We start from the raw sequence: 27,820 nt of genomic DNA on the forward strand, positions 1-27,820 counted from the left end.
ATCGACAGATAGAGAAAAGATAAATAGATAGATAAAGCACAATTAGAAAAATCCTTTGGATCACTTTGCAGTCTTTTATGGACAATTTTTTCATTGTATTTTTTTGAAGATTGTTCATTCATTCATATTGATTTAATTTTGACCATTTGATAAAAAACCATCTTCATTTTTTAACTAGCGGCTGTATTTTTTTTGTGGGATCATTGAAGAAAACGAAGTTGAGAGTTTCGTCCTATTTTCACAATAGCCTTTTTTTTCTATTTCTAGCCCCTATCAAAAGTTACTGGGATTATTCTACGTAACCCGCTACCTTTTTTCATTATCCCTGGCTTCCCTGTAGGTCTGGGTGTTAAGTGCTGACTAATTACGTCTAACATTTTGTTTATTTGTTTATTTAGTAAACAATATACCAAGGTTAGGTGGGGCATATTATCAGGGCTCGAGAAAAAAAAATATAAAAAAATCAAGAATGTAATGTAAATGTTTCTCTATACTGAAAAACAAGCTATAATTATCAACAATTGATGTCAACAATGTTTGTGGGGACGTTTAAGCTTTTTTCAGAAGGGGGAATGTGCATAAAAAATGAGGCGCATTTTTTTATGACTATACCCCCCTAAGAAATATAGAAATTGATATAAGTGATAAATTACAATGTATAATAATATTAATTGGATGACCTTTTTTACATTTATTTTTTATAACCAAATGTATCGAACAATTTTACTATAATGTTGAGTATACTGATCCATGTTCCATGACTAATTAGATAGATTACTAGAATCTTACCTGTTGAGGGTTATTGTTTGTATACTTTCTTCTTTACGGAAATAATGTCTATGTTATTCTATAGCATTAAGTAGTAAGTGTTTTTTGTTTGTAGCAAAGGATCTCGAAAACCACTTAACAGATATAGGTCTATATTACAGTAAAGCTACTTGTAGGTCCAGGGAAGGTTTTAACTATCTTAAGAAAGGATACCACCACCCTTTGTTTAGAAAAATTATAGCACGTATCCTCTGATCCCTAAGTGCTAATTAGATAGGTTACTATATGCTTACCTTTTAAGTTAGACCAATTTGTATGCCTCTTACTTCCTTAGGTAAATATTGACAGTACTCCCCCCACTCCAATTATTTGTTTTGTCTAAAGAGTCTGAAGAGTAGTACCCAATCGGTTCCGAGGTTACCGAGATCTTAAGCTTCTGACAGACAGACAGATAGACATTGGTCTACTTTGTATTAACAATAGGTAATAAATTCCAAAATGCTACTTTAATCTCTTCCTCGAAAGCCTATTTTTTAACTTAACTAATAGCAGTTTGACTTTAAAATAGCCCTTAACAGTTCTTTATCTCCTTTTCTATTAAAGTAACACTATTCAGGGTTCTAGGGATAGGTCAATGATAGATAAATTAATGTACATCCCCAATGATGATACACTAAATTACCTATTATGTATATTACAATTAGAGGTTGAAAAGTTTAAAGACACTCAACTTAATAAACCTTTACACCCAATTAAAATTAAGTTGCTTCTCCAACGAATATGAAACCGGGACGAGTATAATGAACAGCCCAATATCCCTTTCCTCCCTGAACATCATTCGTTCCCTATTAATTATAAACACAAATATGAAACAAATTAAATGAATAAAAATATGAATAAAAGAAATATAAAAAAAGGTATAACAAATGATCATATAATATATAGTATACTTTAGTATTAAGATTAATTAGCCCAATAATATCTACAGTAATACAATTAGAAACTATTTTATTACTTGAAGCATAGCACTTATACAGAGAATGCACGTACGTTTGACAGTTTTAAATTTCGAAACATGATAAGATTGAGTTAGTTTGAACTTTTAAAATCATATGTTGTAAGACATCACAAAAAGAGTTTGCTCATATATGTACTCTACAGGTTTATTATTTTTAAAACTTTCTGCTGCCTCGCTTATTATGAAATCATCATTTCCTTGTATCTCTTATTTTTCAAAATTGTCTTTATAGTCTTTATGAGGCATTGCTGAAAGATGAGATTTTCTCCAGTCTTAGTCATTTTCGAGTTCTCTTTTTCATGTTACTTTTATTCTACTTGGATATCTCTTTCCCTAGAGATTCTGTTTTAAGGATTGATTAGTAATATCATTTTCTCCTTTTTTGGAGTTTGCCCAAGCTATCTTCAATTTTTATTGAGTCAAGAAACATTGTATCGGCACCCTAATTAAGATACAATTGTCCTTATTAAGTTACAAACATTATGTAAAAAATATCTATAATACAAAGTAGAATGATGTCTGTCCGTCTGTCCCTTAAGATCTCGTTAACCACTGAACCGATCGTATTCTACTCTTAAGGGAATATACCTTCTGGTACTGTGGTGGTTTTAGGCTATTTTCTTGGAGCACCAACCCCCCCAAAAAACAAAAAAAAATCCTATCCTATTTTTTTTGTTTATGAGGCAGTTGGTGCCATAAAACTACTGGCAGCACCAGTAGTACTTTTTTTGTTTTTTTAATTACCTCTTGGGGCAAAGCCCCTAGAGGCTAGGAGCGAAGCCGCTAGTTGTATATAATGTACATACAATTATAGAAGGACTCAAATATATTTATATACATTTATAGTTTTTACCTAATTAAAGTAAACATTTTTTGCATATCCACCTAGCAACCTTTTTATTGTTTATTATTATCTAAAAATGTGAATTATTATTAACAAATATTATTAAGAATGAATTAAAAACTGAAACAAAAATCAAAATATTATTTTCCACAAAAAACTGGAAGATTTTGTAATCTAAATATTTACATAAGATTATTTAATAATCTGATTGCTTTTACAAAATTAACAATTCTGAATATATCATCAAAAATGAAAATAATCAAACAGAAATGTTAAAAGTTTAGTTATATCCTCTTTCAAACAAGGGTGACAACCTAGAAAAAAAGCTCTAACATCAATAGATGGGATAAACGTTTTATCACTTCACAATTACAATTAAATCAACAAAAAATATCTTCTAATATCTAAAGAATTAATTAAGAATAGACATGCAAACGCACAAAAAATAATCCACGAAAAACCTTGGCACCTTTTATCTTGTACTCTGAATTATAATAATTCTTATTTTCAGATAAAAAATGGATTAAAAAAAGAAAAATGTTGAAGTTAATGTTACCAATTCTACTATTAACTCAGGAACCAAGACTTAATAAATCATCTTTTAAAAACAAGGATGAAAACGTCCATAAAAGCGTAGTTATGAAATGAAAGAAAGCACTTATATTGTGTCAGAACTGAATAAGCAGAATATTTATTCATAAGCATAAACAAAATTGTAAATATTTTTTTACCAAATTGCTCAAATACATGATACTGTTTAAGTACATACTTTCTTTTTTTGGCTTGATTATAGAGAAGCTTCACTTATAACACTGTACTATGTTGTACATGGAATCAGTATAAAAGATCAGATGAATCTGATAATTTTATCACATAGAAATTGTTGTAAAAAAGTCAAAAATCAAATCTTTTGTTGTTTAATCCTAACCGTTAGCTTTTTATTAGATATAAAAAAAGAATCATAAATTAATTCTTGGTTTATTGTACAGACGATAATCCAAGTTGGATCTTTAGAAGATACCTTTCCCAGGACGAAGATAATAACTACAAGGTAAATTAATCTTAAAGTAGTATAATTTTTTGTTCAATGCTAAAGATCTCGAAATTTTCTGGTCGGACTTGGTTGTACCTTTTAGCTATAAACCTTCCTAGGATAAATAAAAAGCTAACCTGTAAAGGAGAACCATATCGGTTTAGCGGTTAACGAGATCCTTTGCAACAAGAGAAAAAAGCTTTCTACTTTATATAATGAACGTCCTGACTTCCCTGAAGAACATAGGGTTGCTTTGCTGTATAATTGTTGTATGAATCCTCATGAGACGTTTAAAATAAATTTATAGTCACATCAAAAAAATACTGGAGATAAAGAAAGTGTCATGTGTGACGTCATTGATAATAAATCCTGATTGAGATAAAATAAAATTAAGAAACCAAATTAATTGTTTATTAATAACCCGATTAGCCTCATCATAAAAAAAAGTCTAAAAAGGAAGGATGAGGTGGGAAGTAGGAAAAAAATCCCTAAAAATAGAGATGGATTTAGAAGTATTTTTATGACGTAACACATGACACTTTCCGTTTCTCTAAAAAATATTTGTTGTATAATCGTAGAACTAGTTTATTTTTATTATTCTACGAATTTAATTAAATGCAAAAATATTTCGATAAAGTCTCAAAATATGAAAGTAAAAAAATTTATCCAACCCTCCTACTACATTTTTTACGAAGAGAGAGGGGACAATGGGCTATTTATTACACTAGTCCCCAAAGGTATATGTTGTACAATAACGTTTTCTTATTTGTTGGCTTAACAATTTTTGGGACTTAATGGAATTTTGATTGGTAGGTTTATTAAGTTGAGTGTTCAAACGTATTTTTGTGTATCATCATTGGGTATGTACAATGTACATTCATTTATCGGCAATTGTCGTATCCCTTTAAATCCCTGAATGGTTTAGCTTCTGAGGGAAGCTTTTAAGTTGTGGAGTACTTTGCAAACATCATTTAAAACTTCACTATCAATAATTAGCATCAGTATGTATATAAAAAGTATAAAATTTCAGAGGAAATAAAAACTAACTATTACCAGGGAGGGAGGGGACATTCGGCTATTTAGTATTTATTACACTAGTCATCAAACTTTTATAGTAAATTTTCTTATTCGTCGGCTTAACAACTCTGGGGACTTAAATTTAAATTTGATTGGTTGGTTCATCAAGTTAAGTGTCTAAACGTTTTAACCACTAAACTCAATCTACATAAGGGGTAATTTTGTGAGTCATCATAAGAGAATAATATCAATTTATCGGCCATAGTCATGTCCCTTTAGATCCCTGGGTATAAGGCTATATTGTTAAGCAATTTTAAGAATATTGCCAGAAAAAAAGTTTACCTACAATTCAAACATATATTTCTACAAAAAAGTAATTTGTCCAAAACTAATTGATACGAGGGGGTGCGGGGTAGATAAGCAACCCATCTGCAAAATAAAGGACTATGTTACAAAGTTTTGGAAATGGGTGTAGGGTAGATTAGCAACACATCTGCAAAATAAAGGACTATGTTACAAAGTTTTGGAAATGGGTGTAGGGTAGATTAGCAACACATCTGCAAAATAAAGGACTATGTTACAAAGTTTTGGAAATGGATGTAGGGTAGATTAGCAACACATCTGCAAAATAAAGGACTATGTTACAAAGTTTTGGAAATGGATGTAGGGTAGATTAGCAACACATCTGCAAAATAAAGGACTATGTTACAAAGTTTTGGAAATGGATGTAGGGTAGATTAGCAACACATCTGCAAAATAAAGGACTATGTTACAAAGTTTTGGAAATGGGTGTAGGGTAGATTAGCAACACATCTGCAAAATAAAGAACTATGTTACAAAGTTTTGGAAATGGGTGTAGGGTAGATTAGCAACACATCTGCAAAATAAAGGACTATGTTACAAAGTTATGGAAATGGGTTATTGGTAGAAATCTACAGGAAGTCTATGCATATATTTATCTAGCTAATATGGAAATATATTTCTAAAAGTGAATCTTTTCTATAATTAGGGTTTATATAAACGGTTAGCTCTTTTTGTTAATTTAGGCACGTTAGAATTGTCCTATTGATTTCAAACTTTACAGGAAGTAAGGTGCGATTTAGGAAGCATAGCAACTCTTTAATCGTTACCAGAAAGTCCCTACGTTCATTTGACAACCAATTTTTATATGGTATAATTATCCTATTCATCTGATTTTGGAATACTGATTCCTAGGACAACATTTTATGAATCCTTGTTATCTAACTAATATGGAAATATATTTTTCTTTCAATGATTAGAATATTCAGAGTTTCATATTTTATTCATAACCGTTCTAAAATTAATATAGTTTTTCATTTAAATTTAGGTAAAAGAAACACACAAAAAAATAATACAGTATAGCTTCAATGCCGATTAATATCCGCTGGATTTTATCCGGTTCTTAGACATTAATCTTAAAAATCATGTATAGCATCGTAGTAACGACAATTTTCCACGAATATTGAAATAATGTAATGAAATACATACCAGTTTTATTGGCCCGGTCCTTCGGTCCCTAAACTGGTTTTCATCTTATAATTATTCATTTTAATATCCACGGAAAGCTGGTGTTTATAATACAATAAGATAAATAACTATTAACAACGATGGTACCAGTTTTATACTGTAAAAATGTTATAAAAATAACTTGTGGCTGCGCGTCTAGCATATGGCGACTCTGTGTTTGAAACTTTAGGGAAAGACAGAAAAATAGCCTAAAACAATCCTAAGACTAAATTATAAAACTTTTAAAATTATAATAGCCAAAAACCATCTCAGGACCTATGTGAAACTACCCATGAATCAACCAAACAAAATTCACTAAAGTTCTCAGAGTTGTATAGCCAACTAATAAGAAAACGTTATTATAAAACTTTTGTGGCTTGTGTAATAAATTGCCCATTGTCTCCTCTCTCTGTAAGCTTCCTCGAGTTTAAAAAGTAAATTATTATTTCAGGAAAGGTGATCTACAAGGAAGAACCATATCGTTGAAGGGTGGCGCATATCCGCTGGAACCAGTAAATGTGTTTCTTGGCATTCCATATGCTTTACCCCCCACAGGGGTCTGGAGGTTAGTTGATTGTGCGCCTTTGATTTTCAGTTGATCCTTGGAGTTATGGAAAGTGATTGTATGGCGTCATAAAACTACGTCTAAAAAGGAAGGATGAAAGGAGAAGTGGAAAAGGAAACCAGCCCGAATAAAGATGGATTGAGACGTATTTTTATGACATCACACATGACACTTTCCGTATCTCCTTGATCCTTTTATAAAAGTAACATGATGCCTGTCTGTCTACATAAAACCTTTTCCCTCACCGCATTAAAGATATGATTATCCTTCAATTGGAACTGCTTAAAGGTCCAGGGAAGAAACCACCGCTAGTGCCAAAATATAGGAAGTGTAATTTTAATAAATAAAATTATATGATATGATACTGCACCTTATATCTTCTATAAATTGTTTTTCATAATATTTGTCATGCCCAAACAGCCAGGAATCTAAAGGGATAAGAAAATGGCCTATAAATTGAAGAACATTTCCAATGATGATACACAAAATTCCCCCTCCTGAAGATTACAATTATTGGTTGAAACTTTTGGACATTCAACTTTAACCAACCAAACAAAATTCAATAAAAGTCCCCAAAGTTATGGAGTTAACGAAAGTGAAAACTTATTATAAAACTTTGGGGACTAGTGTAATAAACATCCCAGTATCCCCTCCCTCCCTGCCTTACAGCACAATTGTTCTGCTAATTGACATAAAACAAGAGACAAACTTTATCATAAACTTGGAACTGCATAATGCAGCTTGTTTATTTATCTATCAACTAGCATAAACGCCCCTGTAGGCCTCTAGGGGCCCTTAGGGTGGGCAAGTCTACCCCCCAACTTTCAACTTGTAGTTTTAAACAAATAAATTTAAAAATAAAAATAAAATTATTTTGGGAGGCACATTTCTTTCTAAGGGCGATCTCACTTGAGAGGGTGGTGGTACCCTCTCTCAAAATAGTTATAAACCTTCCTAAGACCTATGAGAAGCTACCATGTAAAAGAGAACCATATCGGTTTGGTACACAGAGACAGACATACATAAATCCTATTACTTTTTTATAAGGATATATTTATTACTTTCTCAGCATTTACTTTCTGTTTATACAGATTTATATTCTGTACATCAATTTTTGTTTATTCCAATTGTTATATACCGAAGGGGTAGTGTTGTTTGTCATAATTGGAGATGTATATCAATTTACCGGCCATTGTCTAATCCCTTTAGATCCCTAGATTCATATTCTGTATATCTAATTTTGTACATACTTTTTTATCTATCTGTCTGTCTATATGATTATTTTTCTCAGGGTGGTTGGGGAATTGGGCTTTTTATTACACTAGTCCCCAAAATTTTATAATAACGTTTTCTTATTCGTTGGCTCAACAACTTTGGGGACTTTAATTGAATTTTGATTTGGTGGATCATTAAGTTGAGTATCCAAACGTTTCAACAACTAATTGTAATACAAAGAAAGGGTAATTTTGCGTATTATCCCTTTAGATCCCTGTAATTTCTAGAGATCTCTCTTCCTATTTATCTAACCATCTAAGTATGTTATTATAAATATCTTATGACCTCTGAAAGCAAATGTATAAAAAAAACTAAGATAAAATATGTTGAATATTAATTAAAGCTAAGTAACATGACATTATACACTGTTTATTCATTTATAACTTCTTATACATTTATTAGATACATATGGAATAAAGGAAAATCGGGTACAGTCCCTTTTGTGACAACACCTCTTTCAGCTTTTTTTTACAGTAGCTTTTGATAGGTTATGTAAGGTTAGGTTAAGTTGCGTTAGGTGATAGAAATAGGGGAAAAGCTACTGAAAAAATACAACGAAATGCCCCTTAAAGGGTGTTGCCACGAAAGGGACTATACCCTGAAAATCAAATGAAGTTAAACAATACCTTTTGATTAGGGTTGGGCTGGACATCTGTCCATTTTTTATATCCATCCAGATACTGGATATTGAAACTATCTTGCCGGATATCCGGCATTATAATGACTGTTAACAAACAGTCACTATCATTATTTCTTAAATTCTTAGTACTATATTTCAATAAGTAAGTAACATTTCAATATTATTACAGATTAATAGACTTATGTATGTTTAGATCGCGACATAAATAGTTTGCAGGGGTGCCTGTTTTGAGACACAAAATAGGCAAAACAGATAGGCATTTTAAGACAAAGGTCATCCAATCAAAGGGTTGGTGGTCTATTGGGCGAATGTCACTTTATACCACAATTGGAACATTTTGGAGTATGTTTCAAGATGGAAAGAAAGGTCTAGAACAGAAGCACCACCAAGCCCCCTAATGGTCATGAATTCATTCAATTTCTAACTGTTTATTGAGATAACTGAAAGAAGTTTCCTACTGGTCCAGGTAGAAGGTTTGTAAGGGAAGAGACTGATTTACCACTGATGAAAATTACCCTAGAGAAGCTACATATATACGTTTCATAAAAAAGCTAATAATATATTTATGTATTTACATAGAGAAATACTTATCTAATTATTTGGATATCAAGACATTATCTCTCTCTCTGTCTCTCGGATAAATGGATAACAATATGGTTAAAAGAGAATGTATATAAAACTTGTATTTGAGATCTGCATTGTTTTTTTTTTTTTAGATATTATAGGTTTAGATTTTTAATGAATACAATATGAGCATATGTTTAAACTATGAATAAGACAATATCAACTACAGAAACTATTAATTATTATTCAGTTATTAAGACATTATCTTCTTGTCAAGGAAAAGGGATAGTAAGTTGAAGAATACTGCTGTATTCCCACTGAAAACATAGTCAATGACATTACTTAACATAAAAATCTACAATTCCAATACATTAGTACCATAATTATCTTTATATTACTGATATATTTACCACTGAATAATACGAAAGACAAACATATACTCATGTAATATTGTTTCCAATACATTAGTACCATAATTATCTTTATATTACAGATATATTTACCCCTAAATAATGTGAAAGACAAACACATACTCATGTAATATTGTTTCCAATACATTAGTACCAAAATTAGCTATATATTACAGATATATTTACCCCTGAATAATATAATATTGATTCCAATACAATAGTAACATAATTATCTTCATATTACTGATATATTTAAACCTGAATATTAGCTTTATATTACAGATATATTTACCCCTGAATGATATAATATTGATTCCAATACAATAATACCATAATTATCTTCATATTACAGATATATTTACCCCTGAATCATGTAAAAGACAAACACATACTCATGTAATATTGATTCTAATACATTAGTACCATAATTAGCTTTACATTAATCAAGTATATAGATACTGTAAAATATATTTTTTTAGCATTTAAATGCTGTTTTAATGCGCTTTTCTGTAGTAATTCAAGCGATATTGAATATCATTAATTACAAAAATCATACTGCGTTGGTCAATTAAGCATGCTGGAATTGTTGTATTTTAAACTTTCCTTGGCTGTAATATTCTGTTTATTTTTAATTATGTTGACATATAGATAGGTTTATATTAGAGAGAGAGAGGGGGGGGGGGACAATGGACTGATTATCAAACCAGTCCCAATGGTTTTAGGCTATTTTCTTGGGGGTTTGGACACCTCCAACCTCCCAAAAAACAAAAAATCCCCTCCATTTTTTTTGCAGAACATTTTCTTGGTCCTTTTTTTTTTGCAGAACATTTCCTTGGTCCTTTTTTTGCAGAACATTTCCTTGGTCCTTTTTTTTGCAGAACATTTCTTTGGTCCTTTTTTTGCAGAACATTTCCTTGGTCCTTTTTTTTTGCAGAACATTTCCTTGGTCCTTTTTTTGCAGAACATTTCCTTGGTCCTTTTTTTGCTGAAGATTTCCCTGGTCCTTTTACAAATTTTGCCTTAATTTTTTGGTCGTATGTTTGTCAATCTGTAATTTTAATGTATTGTTACCAAGAATTTAAGAAATAATGCTTGTGACTGTATGTTTGCATTTTTGTTATATAATATAAAAGAATATATTGCCAGATATCTGGCCAGATAGTTTCAATATCCAGTATCCGGCCAAATAGTTTCAATATCCAGTATACGGCCAGATATTTTAAATATCTAGTATCCGTGCAGATATTGAAAATGGCCGGATATCTGGCCCAACCCTAAACAAAAAGTCTTGTTTAATTTGATTTGATTTTCCGGGTATGGTCCCTTTCGTAGGAACGCCTCTTAAGGGGCGTGTCGTCGTATTTTCACAGTAGCTTTTGATAGGTTATTTCAGATTATGTTATGTTAGGTAATTGCCCCCATGGGGTTAGAGCCCCCCACAAAGGCTAGAAATAGGAGAAAATCTACTGTGAAAATACGACGAAACGCCCCTAAGGAGGCGTTGTCACGGAAGGGTATGCCCAAATTTTCTTTATTCAGCCACGAATCAACATATAAAGAAGCTTGGATACTATAAATAAGAAGTTGTACCTGTATGTATATATGCATACAGCCATTATAAGTTTGACAATACTACATGACAACCATATGAATATGGATATACTTTTTGTTTGTTTTTTGGGGGGTGAGAATAATATAAATATATTATAGGGCCATACGTAAACAAATTAATCTAACATTATGTTATAAATATGCAATTATTAAATGAATAACAAACATAAACACATTTTTAGCCATGAAAGAACGAAAACCTCCCACCCCACCCTCCTTAATTTAGATTTATGGTCTTTAAAATGAGGTATAACCAGGGCTAAGCAGCTGCACCTCAGCCGCGCATGAGCCTCAAATTCCGAAGAGGTTTAAACATCCAGCTGAAATTTAAAGTTATAAAATGACGATTTTACATCGGCTTACACGCAGCAGACTCGCAGCTGCCAAGCCTAGATTCTAACTATATATATGGTACCCTTATATATCCTGTACCAAATTAAAATACTTAAAAAAAAAGGAATTGAGGCTTTTAAACCTCATCTGGCAAAATAATGGATATTTTGGTATAGCTCAGGATGAAATGAATGTAATAATATCGAAAATGATTTTAGTTTTTTTCCACATGATTTTCATGTAATATTATATATGTACAATTAATATATATACTTTTATTTTCTTATATTTACTTAGCACAAGATTCCTTTAAAAATTTTCTTTGCTTTTCTTTTCTTATATTTCTCATGCACAAACAAGTTGTCAAATATATAAAAGATTAATTGATATACATGAACAGACAGCCAAAAAAATAACAAAACATTTTTACTGATGTCAATAAAAGTGAAAACTAGCATAATAATAAAATGAAAGTAAGCCAAAAAGAACAAAAAATCCCCCAATGTTGTTTATTAGATAATATTAATATAGAAAAATAACCTATGATATTCTGTATAAATAAATATGCAGGGAGGGAGGGGACATTAGGCTGTTTATTACACTAGTCCCGAAATTTTTCTAATGTTGTTTTCTTTTCGATGACTAAACAACTTTGGGGACTTTTATTGAATTTTGATTGGTTGGTTAATTAAGTGGAGTGTTCAAATCTTTTATCATAAATAGAAATATACAGAAGGGGTAATTTTGTGTGTATTATTGGGGATGCACATCATTGTCTTATCCATTTAATTCCTGATAAATATGGCATGTCTTCCTTATTGTGATATAACAAGGTGCTGAAAAAATTCTGGCTATTTTTATCTTTAATATTTCGTTTGTCTTTTCACACAATAAAAGTTTTTAAAAAAAGGTTCAAATTGGAGATACGCAAGTGTCATGTGTGACGTCATAAGAATACGTCTATATCTATCTCTTTTTTAGGGGTTTCCTTTACGACTTCTACTCTCATCCTTCCATTTTAGACGTAATTTATGACGTCATACATAAATTATTCCGTGTCAGCATAACAACAAAGCCAAATTTAGAAAACAAACTTTATAACATTATCAAGAATATCTTGGTTAAAATAATAAGTTCTACAATATGTAATATAAAACACCCTGTAATATATACAATAAACATTATTACATTTTTGTGAAGATCCCCTCTCTAATCTATATAACCTATATTGGTTGACTATATTAAAATGTCTGTCCCTTACAGATACACAGGGAATAAACGAGATTTATTTCTTAATTTTTTCTGAATGATATATACAGAATCATGCTGAAACTGTCTTTAACAAATAAAATTTAAAAAAATATGATTTATAATTTTTATGAGAGAAAAACTGAAATTTCAAAATTTTAGGGTAGTGCGGGGTTAATGCGGTCATCGGGTCAATTCCGGTCAAACGACCAACTTTTTTAAAACCGTTTTTTACCGGTGTTCTAAACGTTTGCGAGAGATCTTCAGAATAGCAAAATTGTAGTTTATTGCCTATACTTTCATTTCTTACTTCAGCAAATTTTTATCAGATCACTCCTTCTATGATTTTTTTGCCCTCAAAAAATTGCAAAAAATTAGCAAAAAAAAAATTTCAAAATAGGCCATGTTCAATCTAAAATTGTGAAAAAATGGTAAGTCCTATCGACCCCCGGGTTTTTGTAAAATGAAAGATATGGCATTCATTTATCGTTTGCAATTGGAGGCGTTGTTCTAACTTGATTTTTTCATAATTTTTTTTTCGTCTAAAAAAAATGGTCTATTCTGGTCACTTTTTTTACTTTTTTTTATTACTGTATTTATAACTGTATAATACCCTAATGTTGTGTGATGTACATTACTAGTCATTTTACTGCTTGTATTATGTCATGTTTTGTTGCCTAAGGTTTTCAATTTGTAAAGACATTAAAAATTTTTCAGACACATTTTTATAGTAATGGGAAGAGTATATCACCCAAAGGAACGCCTTAAATATTTGCCTGAAGATGTATCAGCTGCATTAGCTCATGTAAGAAGGGGTATGTCTATTAGAAAGACCGCTAGAAGATTTAAAATTCCATATGAAACCCTTGCATCTTTTTTTGTATAAGAGGGTGTTCGTGATTTTTGCGCGGTTTGGATTTTTTATATCAAATCGGCTAGGATTAAGCTGAAAAGGTGTTTAAGGTGTCCATAGAAAGCTCTTTGCATGTCCTAACAAAAACTCCCCAGGATATGGGTTCTATCTCCAAGATTTAGAGTACATATTCAAGATTTTGCATTTTCAAAATTCCTGTTGCATAAAATGTGTTGAAATATTAGAGTTAGACCCCATATCATTTCGAGTTAATTGTCAGGCATGTAATTTTGCATCTTTAGACACCTTAACCACCCTTGTAGGTCAATCCTAGCCAATTTGAGACAAGAAAAAATGTATCAAAAACTGCTGTCAAAACTGGCAGGATTTTTAAAATTAAAATTTTTTTGGGAAAAAATCACTTTTTTCAAGAAATTCCAAGACCTGCGAATCAGAAATTGCCTCTAATTTATGTATAAAGCTTAAAAAAACCTTATCATATAATAAAAAGTATGATTTTTAAAAAAAAGTTTGCATGAAAAAAATTGATGTTTTTTTTGCGATTTTACCGACTTTTTTAAAATGGGGAAAATGTTGTCAAAAAATTGTCTGATCTGCATGCGACTAGTACTGTTAGAAAGCTAATGACCTCAGCTTTCTACTCATAGTTTAAAATGTTAAAAAAAATATTTTAAGGGGGTGTTCCACCCCCCCAAAGTCAACTGACCGAAATAGCCCCACCGGTGGGGTTATTCCGGTATAGGCCAACCGCCGCCCTTTAAACCGATTTTTGACCGACTTCTAGTTGCGAGACTTTAATGGGACCAAGACAGGCTTCTTCGTTATTGCCATATCGTTCATTTGCACTCTTAAAAACCGGAAACAGTTTTTGGGAAGTATGTTTTTTTTAAGTTGAAGCAAAAACTTGACCGGAATTACCCCGCACTACCCTACATTGTGCAACTAAAAATATTCAAAGAAAATGTTAGTAAAGTGTTATTTATCTTTTATTCACCTATTCCTGTATCTTTGGTTCTGTGCCAGGAAGGGAGAGGACATTGGGCTGTTTATTACACTAGTCCAAAATGTCTCATAATAACATTTTCTTATTCGTTGGTTTAACAAGTTTAGGGTATTTTTGAATTTTGATTGGTTGGTTTATTAAGTTGATTGTCAAAATGTATCAACCACTAATTGCAATCTACAGAAGAAGGAAGTTAGTGTATCATCATTGGGGATGTAAATCAATTTATCGACCATTGTATTATCCCTTTAGATCCCTGGTTCAGCTACTAGGCATAGCTTTTATTATTATGCCAGTCACAGAGATGTAAGAGATATATAATAAAAAAAATATAATAAAGTGGGTTATATTATGTCGTATTTACTGTAAAGTTGTGTGTTAGCGTTAAGTCAAATGCGCTTATTAAGTCAAACTGTTTACCTTTTATATACATATATACATTTGGTCAGAATTAAGCACAGTTTGACTTCATAAGCGCATTTGACTTAACGCTAACACACAACTTAAAAAAATACCCTCTTTATTAATGTATGAATAGGGTTGATAAATATATTTTTGATTCTAGACTAAAGTTTATATATTTTACTCTTCTAATAGTAACACAGAAATATTGGTATCCATTCCCTTATATTACTGTTTATTCATTGTCTTTGACTGGGGGTTATTATAACTGAGACTTTGGATCTAATAACACATGGATAAATGATATTGAACCTGATGCAATTAATTTTTGAAAATTAACATTCAATGAAAGGGTTTATTATATTTTTTGTATTATGGTTAAAACTATGGATCTAAAGGGATAAGACAATGATAAATTGATGTACAATGTACACCCCCAACGATGATACAAAATACCCCTTGTGTTGATTACAAATAATAGTTGAAACGTTTGTACACACAACTTTATAAAGCAACCAATCAAAATTCATTAAAAGTCCCCAAAGTTGGTAAACCATGGAATAAGAAAACGTTATTATAAATTTTTTATGACTAGTGTAATAAACAGCCCATTGTTCCCTCTCTCTTTCTGATAGTTATTATTTTATGCCTTTAGCTAATGTTTTTTGTTGTTGATATTTTGACTAGGAGTATTATATTGTCTGTAGTGTCCATCCAATATAATTAGTTCTATTACATTTGTTTATTTTGACTATGGCTATTATTATTATTTTGTGTGTAGGTCTCAATTATCATATCAAGGCCATGCAGATATGGGAAAGTAATATAAACAGGAATATCAATATTCATAAAAACAGAGCTAATACTTTTTAATTTTTAAAATAGTGAGCTATATTATAATAAAATGAATAAAAGTTTTCAGTGACAAACAAAAAAAACTTAATAGAAAACATCTTTTTAAAAATCTGTCTGAATTGATATTTTAAAAAAACTAGGGTGGAGGAGAAAGGGACAAACAGCCTAAAATCTAATAAAGCTAGTAATTTTTGATAACAATTAATGAGACTTTTTTTTATGATTTTTATAATTTTAGGTTTAGTCCAACCCAAGATCTGCCACCTTGGCCAGGAGTCCTGCAAGCAACCTCACCTGGACCTGCCTGTCCCCAGACTTTTCCCAGGTATAAAGAAAGTTAGGATAGTTATTCTGTCCAGGAGTCCTGCAGGCAACCTCACCTTGACCTGCCTGTCTCCAGACTTTTCCCAGGTATAAAGAAATTTAAGATAGTTACTCTGTCTAGGAGGCCGTTTGGCAACCTCACCTGGACCTGCCTGTCCTCAGACTTTCCCCAGGTATATAGAAAGTTAGGATAGTTACTCTGTCCAGGCGTACTGCAGGCAACATCACCTGGACCTGCCTGTCCCCAGACTTTTCCCAGCTTAATAGAAAATTAGGATAATTACACTGACCAGGATTCCTGCAGGCAACTTCACCTAGACCTACCTGTCCACAGATTTGTACCAGGTATAAAGAAAGTTAGGATACTTACTCTGGCCAGGGTTCCTGCAGGCACCCCCACCCGGACCTGCCTGTCACCAGACTTTTTCCAGGTATATAGATAGATAGGATAGTTATTTTTATAAGTAGGCCTACATGATAATTTCAAATTGACTGCTTTTCTAAATATTTAAATATAGATAGATATAGATAGATGGATGGATATTTAAATTGTTGGATAGATAGATAGATATATGGATTGATATTTAAATTGTTGGATAGATAGATAGAAAGATACACCAAACAAAACACTAGAATGTGTTCAGACATGCAAATATTTATTTTGATGCATAACTTTTAAATCATTGTGTGTGTGTGTAGATTTATTTTTGTATGTATGTTCGTTTGATTTGTCAATAGACATAATACATATAGATGGTCCATCTGAACCCAAAATTCGTCAAAGAACACAGTAATAGTGGCTAATTTTTTTTGTTACGTCATAATCAGTCAGACACTATTACTGTGTTCTTCGTCAAACTTATAAAAGGATTTCATAACAGACGAACACCTTTATTTATTTTTTGCAAGAGACGAAATTTTTCGAGGATATATTTTCTAGAAAGCTTACTTTATCCTACGTAATTCAACTATTCATAGCTAACTTTTCCTATGTTACACTATACAATGAAATAAATATTTTACAGAAAAGCTTCAGAAATGCTTTTTTTTAAAGCGAACTAATTATACGAAGAAAAAATGCCCTTAAATACCAAAATATGTACACAAGTTCAACCAATGAAATGTGTGGAAAGTACCTTTACTGTTCTCCTATTGGCTGAATTAGAGAGTATGTCTCTAGATTATCTCTATTGATTTCTTTGTATTAAAATGCATAAGAAAACTTAAAGAAAACTAGTTTTGTCTGATAAATTCAAATTTATTTAACTTTTACATATAATGTATTGTATGACGGTTTCCCTCATATTACTTTTTTTTATGTATAATTTAGGTTGGACTAGAGCTATTTAGCCAAAGAGTTAAACCACCCTCTTCTTTATAGGGACAAGAACCAATTTATTCTAGCCAAAAAAAGGCAAGAAAAGAAATTGTAAATAAAATTATGAATATCATAAACATAAATTTATAATTAGCTTTGGTTTATTTCAATTGAAATTTTATAGTTTTTATTCCAATTTACCTATCCTCTTACCCCTGGTAAAACATCATGAATCTCAGTGTTAAACCACCCACCCTTATAGGGGCTAGAAAATTTTTTTATCCCAATTTGTTCATCCTCTTATCCTTGGTAAACCCTAATGAATCAGTATCTAGAAAAGATTTCAACAGATTTTAACATATGCGGTTTCTGAACTTATTTCTTTTTTTGCATCACAGAAGAATTAGCTATAGATAATATTTTCCAGATGGCTTCAAAACCGATTATTATCTGCTGGATTAGAACTTGTTTTCAGCCATACTGAAAAATCATGTATAGCATCGTATTACAAACAATTTCCCACAAATATTTAGATAAAAACCATAAAACTTGGTTTTGTATCCGACTCCTTTAATTTTTTATTTTAATATCCGCGGAAAGGTGTCTAGAATATCTATAATTGGCTCACTCCCCCTCACAGACTGACTGAATTACACAACTATAATTACTAATTTAAATTAATATTTACTTTAAAAAAATTATTATGTACTTTTTGTATATTTTCTTCCATTTGTTTTAATGCATCTTTGCTTCTATTGACGCTATGTGACTTTGTTGCTATCATTGATTCATTTCCAGAATCTGCTGAATTTGCCTCAAATTGAATTTCCAAGTAGAATCCTTGATCTCTATATAAACATATGTTCAACAAAATAGGATTCAAATAGTGATTTTAGATTTAAATTTTCTTTAATTATTACTAGCTAGTTCAATTATTTATAATGTTTGTGACAATTTTAGTCTTTAAGTCTATTTTCTTGTATACTAGTGACCTTGCAAACATTTTTAAAAATTATATTTGCTGATTCCGTTCGTCCATAACGGATAGCTCTTATCGTTAAATCAGGAATTGATTTTAACCTTTTATCCTATTCATCTGATTTTTGTAATACTGATTCATAGGACAACAAAATACAACAAAGCAAAACATTCTATAATCAAGTCCTAAACATGTAAGTATCCTTTTTTTAAGAAGTTTGGCAACACATTAACCTACAATTTAGTTTTGTAGAATTATACATTTATAGTCTATTTATAGTTAACATGCGGCTGACAAAGGAAAATTAGATATAATCCAATCTCTAGCTAAAAGTACAATTATAACGTTTTCGTATTCGTTGGGTTACATACCTCTGGGACTTTTAATGAATTTTGATTGGCTGGACCATTTAGTTGAGTGTCGAAACGTTTCAACCACTAATTTTATTTTACTGAAAGAGTTTTTTTTGTGTATCATCATTGAGGATGTACATCAATTTATCGTCCAGTGTCTTATCCCTTTAGATCCATGTCAAAAGAATCTTATGAGGGGTAAAGAATATGAAAGATTAATATGTATATCTTCTACACCCCTATCCCTGTAACTTGGGTTGAGCAGAAATCTAAAGGGATAAGACAATGGCAGATAAATTGATTTATATCCCCATTGTTGATACACAAAATTATCCCTTCTTCAGATTACAATTAATGGTTGAAACGTTTGAATACTCAACTAAATAAATCCATCAAACAAAATTCAATAAAAGTTCCCAAGGTCATTAAGCGAACGAATAAGAAAACGTTGTTACAAGATTTTGGGGACTAGTGTAATAAACAGCCCAATGTCCCCTCCCTCTCTGTTGTTTGAGAGTAAAGTAAACATTGTTGACTTTAGAAAATCATTTCACAAGAGTTTTGAATCTGTTATATAATCAAATTATATTTCACAAAATAAATATATAAATATAGATGTATAATCAGACAAATATTTGGATTCCCCCTGTTGGGGAATTTTTTGTCTGCTAGCAAATTGCTTTCTGCTGTTTTGTGGCGATTTGGCTGTCTTAATATTCCCGTCGCTATTGGTTTAAGACCCAATTGAAAGTCGGCACAGGGTCCTCGGGTTGGGATCAGATATATAACCCCCTCCCCCTTTTATTGTTTTACTCTAATTTCCACACAACTATTTTCAATTCAATCTGTTAAATAATTTTTTTTTCTACCTTCACATTATAAATATTTGTACATTTGTAGTTGAATTTCATTAAAATGTAAAACGATCAGACTTTTAATTAATGGATTCTACACCAGATTATCTTGTACTCTAAGAAAGTGAAAGTTGCAGCTGGCTAAAATAATGATCCTCTCTATCCATTACTTTTATCCCCTCTCCTTTCATGCTACTTGATGAAGGAAATGACCAATACGTGAAGTCAACGTAGCAACCTAAATTGACGACAATTTTTCCCTGTCATAATATCCATTCTGTAATAACTCAAAGGATCCAAAGGGATAAGACAATGGCTGATAAAATAATGTATATTCCCAATGATGATTCACAAATTACAATTAGTGGTTGAAATGTTTTGACACTCAATTTAATAAACCAACCAATTAAAATTTAATTAAAATCCCCAAAGTATTTGAGCTAACGAATAAGAAAACGTTATTGTATATGGGGAAATATTTTTTCCTATGGACGTTTTCTTTTAGATTATCAGACAGACATACTTTTATATAATTTAAGGATAGATAAATGAATTTAAGACAGCCTTGATCTATCTTCCTTTGAATTCCCTGAATATTTAAAATATGATGCACATTTATAGGATATTAAATACCATTATCTTATACACATATTTGATAAATAACCCTTAGACGAGGATATTTTCAAAAGCGAATCTTTTCTATAATTAGGGTCGGTCCGTCCGTACATATGTCTGTAATGCTTCGCTCTTTTCGTTAATTTAGACATATTATAATTGTCCTGTCGATTTCAAACTTTGCTTGATGATTTCTATAATTTTAAGTTCGATTTAGAAAGTGTAGCAACTCTATAATCGTTACCAGAAAGTCTGTACGTCAATTTAAAACATGCTGATTTATAACCTCTTTTAATATGCTTTTATGTGATATATTTATCCTATTCATGTAATTTATGGAATACTGATTCCTATTGCAACAAGGTACAATGTTATAAGCGTGGCATCTCTATAATCAAGTCCTAAAAAGATATGTATGCCCTTAATAAACAGTATCCTTTAAATTCGAAAAAAATCATTGCCATTGAATTTCTTTATAAAACTACTATTTGATATAATTGTCCTTGTTTTTACAGGATCTTTATTTAGAGAGAGAGGGGACAATGGGCTGTTTATTAAACTAGTCCCCAAAGTATTAAAATAACGTTATCTTATTCGTTGGCTAAGCAACTTTGGAGACTCTAATTGGTTGGTGCTGAAACGTTTCAACCAATGATTTTAATCTACAGAAAGAGTAATTTTGTTTGTCACCTTTATCTTATCCCTTTAGATCCATGCTCTGGTCATATCAAATATATCAACATTTTGGATGTTATGTCACGAACAGCCATTTTTACCTAACGCCATATAAATGATAAATAAATAATTGAAATCATTCTTTATAAAACTATTATTTGATGTAATTGTTTTTTTTACAGGATCTTTATTCCTTTCTTTGGAATATAATTTTCCTTGTTGCATATTTTATCAATTTTGCTAGAATGATCCTCCACTATCAGACTTAAAGAGTCATATTAATCTTTTATCAGTGATCTAAAGGGATAAGACATTGGCCGATAAATTGATTTACATTCCTTAAGATGATACACAAAATTACCCATTCTGTAGATTAGAATTAGTGGTTAAAACATTTAATTTAATTAACCAACCAATAAAAATTCACTATTGTCCCCAATTTTGTTAAGCCAATGATTAAGAAAACGTTATTTGCTTTCATGTATATATGTAGATGATGGTAGTTTGAGGGAATCATATTATTTGATAATTATTTACTTTTCTCCTCTTCCTATTTTCTCCTCAGACTTAAAGAGACATATTTATTTTTTGATTCATGAGATTGGGAACTACGTTGTTAAAAATCATAAATGATAATATTTTTTTGCAAATGAAAACAAAAACAGTAGTAATAAAACTTTGTATATTTTTTAAAAATGTTGGTGTTATAACATAGCTTAAAATGCTCTTATCAAATACTAAAACTATTTTCCAAGCATAGAAAATAATACCAAAAAGTCCAAAAGTCCTTGTGGCTCTTTACTCTCTAGGGAAGATTTGTATTGTAACACCAGGCAGGTATTAGGCTATTTTGTTCAGAGAGGAAAAAATTACTTATTTTCCTTGTATAAATTGAACCAGCTATTCAAGTAACAGTTTATTCTACATTTTACAGCAATAATAAAAACAACAAAATCACATAGATGTGGAGCAAAATAGAAAAGTATAACTATAACACTTTATACTTAATTAGGTCTTTATTGAAAAAAGTAATCCTATTATATAAAGTATTAAGATTTTTTGTCTGAAGCTTGATATCTTAATTTTTTTTCTAGCTCCTTCTGCTTCTTAGATACCCTAGATGCTACCGTCGTAGCTGTTAGTATTTTAGATACCATTAAAGGAAATTTGTACACCAAGAAAAATGTTGTTTTATTTTTTTAATTCTTTTCAATTCTTACATGAAAGGAATAGCTTTATTCAAGTGCTTAACTTACAGGTCCAGACTATTTGACGGTCAGTCGGATGAACTTAGTTAAATATCTATAATGAATTATGTCTGTCCGTCCGTACGTTTGTCTGTCTGAAGCTTATGATCACGGTATAAGCTATACCCATACTTCACTCTTCAGGGTATATACCTAATGGTCCTGTGGTGGTTTTAAGCTATTTTTTTTGGGGGGGGGGGAACACCCCCGACCCTACCCCCCTCCCAAAAAAAAAGAAACCTTTCCACATTTTTTTTAAAAACATTTGTGTTCACAAAAAATTCATTAAATCTTGTTTTTTGTATTATTATTTTTTGTATGTTGTTCATAAACATTTTTAAAAAAGTAACTTAATTACCTACAGAGAAACTGATAAAACGAATTTCATTACCTCCTGGTGCGGGCATAGCCCATAGATGCTATGGGTGAAGCTGCTAGTAGCACATAAAGTAGCAAAGCTCGTATCTATTTTATGGTAGTAGTTTAGGGGAAATTTTATTTAACTGCTGTATGACATTGAAAAACCAGAATGTAAAACTTTAAATCTACATAATTGAAGTGGTGGTGGGATAGGACAATGGACAATTGATATAAATTTTTATTGGATGTATTTATGACATGAAAAAACATTAAACTATTTAGGTAAAAATAAATCTACAGTAAATTTGCCGGACGTGAAAGTGCTATAGGCTCATGCTAAACGTTCAAGGACGTCTAAGTTTTTTTTTGTAGGGGAAACACATCTAAATTGGGGATAGTAAAACTTTTGGGATGATATAAAGGCGGCAGAGGGCATTTTGCTGTTTTTTACACTAGTCCCCAAAGTTTTATAATAATAACGTTTTCTTATTCGTTGGCTTAGCAACTTTTGAGACATAAGTGAATTTTGATTGTTTGATTCAATAAATTGAGTGTTCAAAGAATCAACCACTAATTTTAATCTACAGATGATTTTGTATATCATCATTGGGTGTGTACATCAATATTTCGGCCATTGTCATTTCTCCCTTAAAATCCCTTAATTCTGCTTCTATTTAAGTAGGGTTCTTACACACACACACATACACATACTATTATATATTCTAATCCCTAAAGGCCTGCAGTAATTGTAAATAAAAGCCTCTAACATCCATAGTATATAGTTTATCTAATAGCAAATTTAATTAAAAGACTAGACAGACACACACACTTGAATTTAAATAAATTGTATCTTTAACAATATCCCAGCTACTTTACAAATAAATATTTTCAAAGAAAAACGACTTTCAAGTGATCTAGGGCAATTGGTATTTCCGGCAAAAAAAGTTGATGTTTTTAAAATCGAAGCATTTCTATGTTTATTAAAAGCGTTTCTTTAATTTGGGTTGGTCCATGCGTCCATCCGTAACGGTTAGCTCTTTTCATTAAGTTATACATTTTAGATTTGTAATATCAATTTCAACAACACTTTTTTATGTGTTATAGTTATCCTATTCATTTATTTTTGGAATAATGATTCCTATTACATCAAGGCATAACGTTATAGGCGAAGTATCTGTATAATCAAGTGCTAAAAATGTAAGTATGTCCTAAAACAGTATCCTGTTTTTAAGGAGTTTTGCCAAAAAAAAAAAATAATTACAATTTTGTTTTGACTGATTACTGTTTTTTTTTTTTTTATAAAAGTATGAATGTTGTTAACAAAATTAGATCTTTATACAAATATATGTCAGCCTTTAGAACTTGTATTAAAAGTTATCGTGTCGACTAAATCAATGAAAATCAGTGTCAATTTGGGTTCAGGTTAAACAATAATTCGGCATACTTTTTAAGACTATAAGAATTTAATTTATGTAACTTCTTTTTTTCTTGTGAAATTGAAATAGCTTAATTTAAATCTTTTGTAAGCATTAATCATCCCCAAACAATTACATTCTTAATTAAAGTGCCGCTTTTCGTGGACAGTAATAATTCTACAACAAAAAGTTAAAACTAAAAAGCGTTATTTTTTCGCATAATTCTGTAAAGTTGGGTTTTAGGTTGTAATCAAATGCTCTTATAAAGTCAAACTGTTCTAAATTATTAACATTTGATTATTATTAAGGACACTTTGACATAATAAGAGCATTTGACTATATCCTAACTTTAAGGTATAACGGAAAAAATGACCTTCTTTCAAAAAAATGGTATACTTAACAGATCAGCGATTCTATGTTAAATGATATAATTTGTGATATATTAAAAAATAATATCAATTTAAGGATTATAATCTTATACTAACATACTTTTATATATTATATAAAGTTTTTTTGTCTGAAGCTTAAGATCTCAATAACTAGTGAACTGATTAGAAAAGCTGATATTTGATTATCATATATAAGTCTTGGGATGGTTTTTAGCTTTTTTTAAAGCCCCTTTTATTCCCCTTTGAACACAGAGCACCTAGACACTAGGGGCGTAGCCGCTAATTACACATAATATAATATGAAACTGTTTTTTTGGTTGATTGAATATTTATTTTCTTCAAAATCTCTATTCCTATCTTTGTTAAAATCTTGTGAAATTTTACCTTCCTTCTCCTGTGTGCAAAATCAAACCAAGTGCAAAAAGATCAGAGTTACAGGGATTGTTAAATTTATTGTAACCTCCATAAAAGTGAACCTCTAAAACGATAGGACAAACGAACATTAAAACTAAAGTTACAGAAATGAAAAAGCAGATTATAAATGTCAAATGATTAACAAAATTGTTGCAAAACTGCTTAATTACAGAATACTGTTTAAGGACATACTTACATTTTTAGATTTGATTATAAAGATGCTTTGCTGTTAATATTGTACTTTGCTTTAACAGGAATCAGTATGTCAAAAATCAGAAGATTAGGATAATTTCATCACATTAAAAATGTTTGTTAAAAAGGTTAAAATCAACATGTTTTAAAAGGTCACACGGACTATCTGGTAATTATTATAGAGTTGCTACGCTTACTAATTCGTACCTAACTGTTAAAGGAATCATCCTGCAAAGTCTGTAATTGTTAGGATAATTCTATATATGTATTATATTAAGATTAAAGAATAGAGCTAACCGTTCTGGACGGACCGACCCTAATTACAGAAAGCTTCGCTTTTAAAAATTACCAGAGATTTAGGGATATGTAATGATTTAACATAGTGCTTCAATATCAGTAATACAGTGATAACTAAATATTGTGCAAAAAATTTAGATATTAGTAGATAATTTCATGGTTCAAATCTAGTGGACATTGGACTGTTTATTACACTAGTCCCCAAAGTTTAATAATAACTTCTTCTTATTCGCTGGCTTAACAACTGTGGGGACGTTTATTGAATTTTAATTGGTTGGTTCATTCAGTTCAGTGTCCAAACGTTAAACCACTAATTTTAATCTACAGAAGGGATAATTTTGTGTATCATTATTGGGAATACACATCAATTTATCAGCCACTGTCTTATCTCTTTAGATCCCTGCAAACGAAGCCATTACCATATTCTTATAGTAACTCCTTTCTTCCTGGGCTAAAGTGCATCTGCCAACCAACTGGCCAAAGAATAGAGAGAATATAATAAAGAGGAATAAAGCAGGGAGGGGAGGGGACATTGGGCTGTTTATTACACTAGTCCCTAGTCCAAATGTTCTGCCACTAATTGTAATCTACAGAAGGGGTAATTTTGGCCAATAATTTGATGTACATTGTATATCCCCAATAATAATATACAAAATTACCCCTTTTGCAGATTAAAATTAGTGGTTCAAACGTTTGGACACTCAATTAAATAAACCAACCAGCCAAAATTCAATAAAAGTTCCCAAGGTTGTTAAGGCAACGAATAAAAAAACCCATTATTATAAGACTTTAGGAACTTGTATAATAAACATCCCAATGTCCCTTCCCTCCCTGCAAAAGAATAGAGAGAGTATAATAAAGAGGAATAAAATTAGGAAGAAAGGGATAGGACAATGAAAGAGAGATTAATCTTTCCCCAATTAATAAATATTCTTATCAATAAGCTTTTCCCTAAGAGGGATTTTCTAAAATGGCAATGGCAGATAAATTAATCTTCCTATTAGTCTTTACACAACTACATACTTTCCTTTTCTACTATAATAATAAGAAATCCTTTATATAAAAATAAAATGATGTCGATCTGCTAGACTGCTAGGCTGATATGGTCCTCTTTGGAGTTTGGACTAAGAGAACTTGAAATAAAACTTTGAATACTAGTAACATTTTTTATCCACTATCCCCTTCTTCCATGAAAGTATATTGAATAGGACTAAAGGACCCTAAACAGGAATTAAAAGTAATAAACAATAGAAAATACATTGAAAGCGAAATAAGCAAAGCAGGAGAAGTGAAAAAAGCAGATAGCTGGATCGTTAGACATCTAGATTTAATAAAACAACGACTTCGTCCATCGCCTCTAGGAACATGTTACATTTGTGGAAAAATAGCTTAAAACATCCCAATATTTGAAAATCTTCCCTTGAATAAAGATCAGACAAAAAAACTTATTCGTTCATATACCGTATTTTCATACACTTCTTTTTGAATTTTGAATCAATATATTTGTTTAGAATTGATAACGAGACTGAGGCACTATCCAGATATTCGGCAGATTTTATCACTCATATAAAAAATTTAAGGTGAGAGCTTCCATTTTTTTTTATACTTTTTTAAATATATCTATAAATTTAGATATATAACCAGACAACTACCAGGATTCCCCCTTTTTCGTCTGCTAGCAAATTTGTAGCGACTTGACTGTGTTAATATTCCCAACGCTATCGATTGATTTTCAAGTACCCAATTGAAAGTCAGCACAGGGTCCTCATGAAGGGGACATAGAGTTTTTAACCCCTGCCCCCTCTATTGGTTTACTCTTATATTTACTTTAAAGTTTAAATGCTGTGCTACTTATGAATTTAACTGTCTTTGTTTAACTTTAATCTTTAAATTTGGGATAGTGTTTCTATGCTATTTTGTTAGGTTAAAAGTCAGAGTTAAGACAATGGCCGATAATTTCATGTACATCCCCAACGGAAGTTGACCTTTCTGTAGATTAAAATTATTGGTTGAAACGATTGGACACTCAACTTAATGAATCTACCAATCCAAATTCACCAAAGTCCCCAAAGTTGTAAATCCAACGAATAAGAAAACGTTATTCTAAAGCTTTGGGGACTAGTGTAAAAAAAAATTCATTAGCCCCTATCTCTCTCTGATTTTTTATACTTTCACCAAAAGTTTTAATGCTGCTTTACTTATGAATTTAACTGCCTTTGTTTAACTTAAACCTTAAACTTTAGGATAGTGTCCACTGTCCCTATGATATAAAGTAGTAAGAGTTTTATGTATGAAGCTTAAAATGTTGATAACCACTGAACATATCGGGTTCTCTATTATAGGTAAGCTCGATATAGGTCCCAGGATAGTTTTAAGCTGTTTTATACTTAGATTTCATTCT

General features: G+C 31.0%; 1 protein-coding gene across 1 annotated transcript in view; it reads left to right on the forward strand.

Annotated features, from left to right (window-relative positions):
• Positions 1-3,622: 3,622 nt before the first annotated feature.
• LOC145305374 (neuroligin-4, X-linked-like) overlaps positions 3,623-27,820 on the forward strand; it is a 153,207-nt gene continuing 129,009 nt past the window's right edge. The window contains exons 1-4 of the mRNA XM_080146995.1: positions 3,623-3,681; positions 6,659-6,772; positions 16,226-16,312; positions 26,931-26,999. The gene's annotated coding sequence lies outside the window, so the exon portion shown is untranslated. The remainder of the gene's footprint in view (positions 3,682-6,658; positions 6,773-16,225; positions 16,313-26,930; positions 27,000-27,820) is intronic.

This window comes from Acartia tonsa, chromosome 2 (genome assembly GCF_053477335.1).
Source record: "Acartia tonsa isolate MP-2025a chromosome 2, ASM5347733v1, whole genome shotgun sequence".
NCBI classification, from domain to species: domain Eukaryota; kingdom Metazoa; phylum Arthropoda; class Copepoda; order Calanoida; family Acartiidae; genus Acartia; species Acartia tonsa.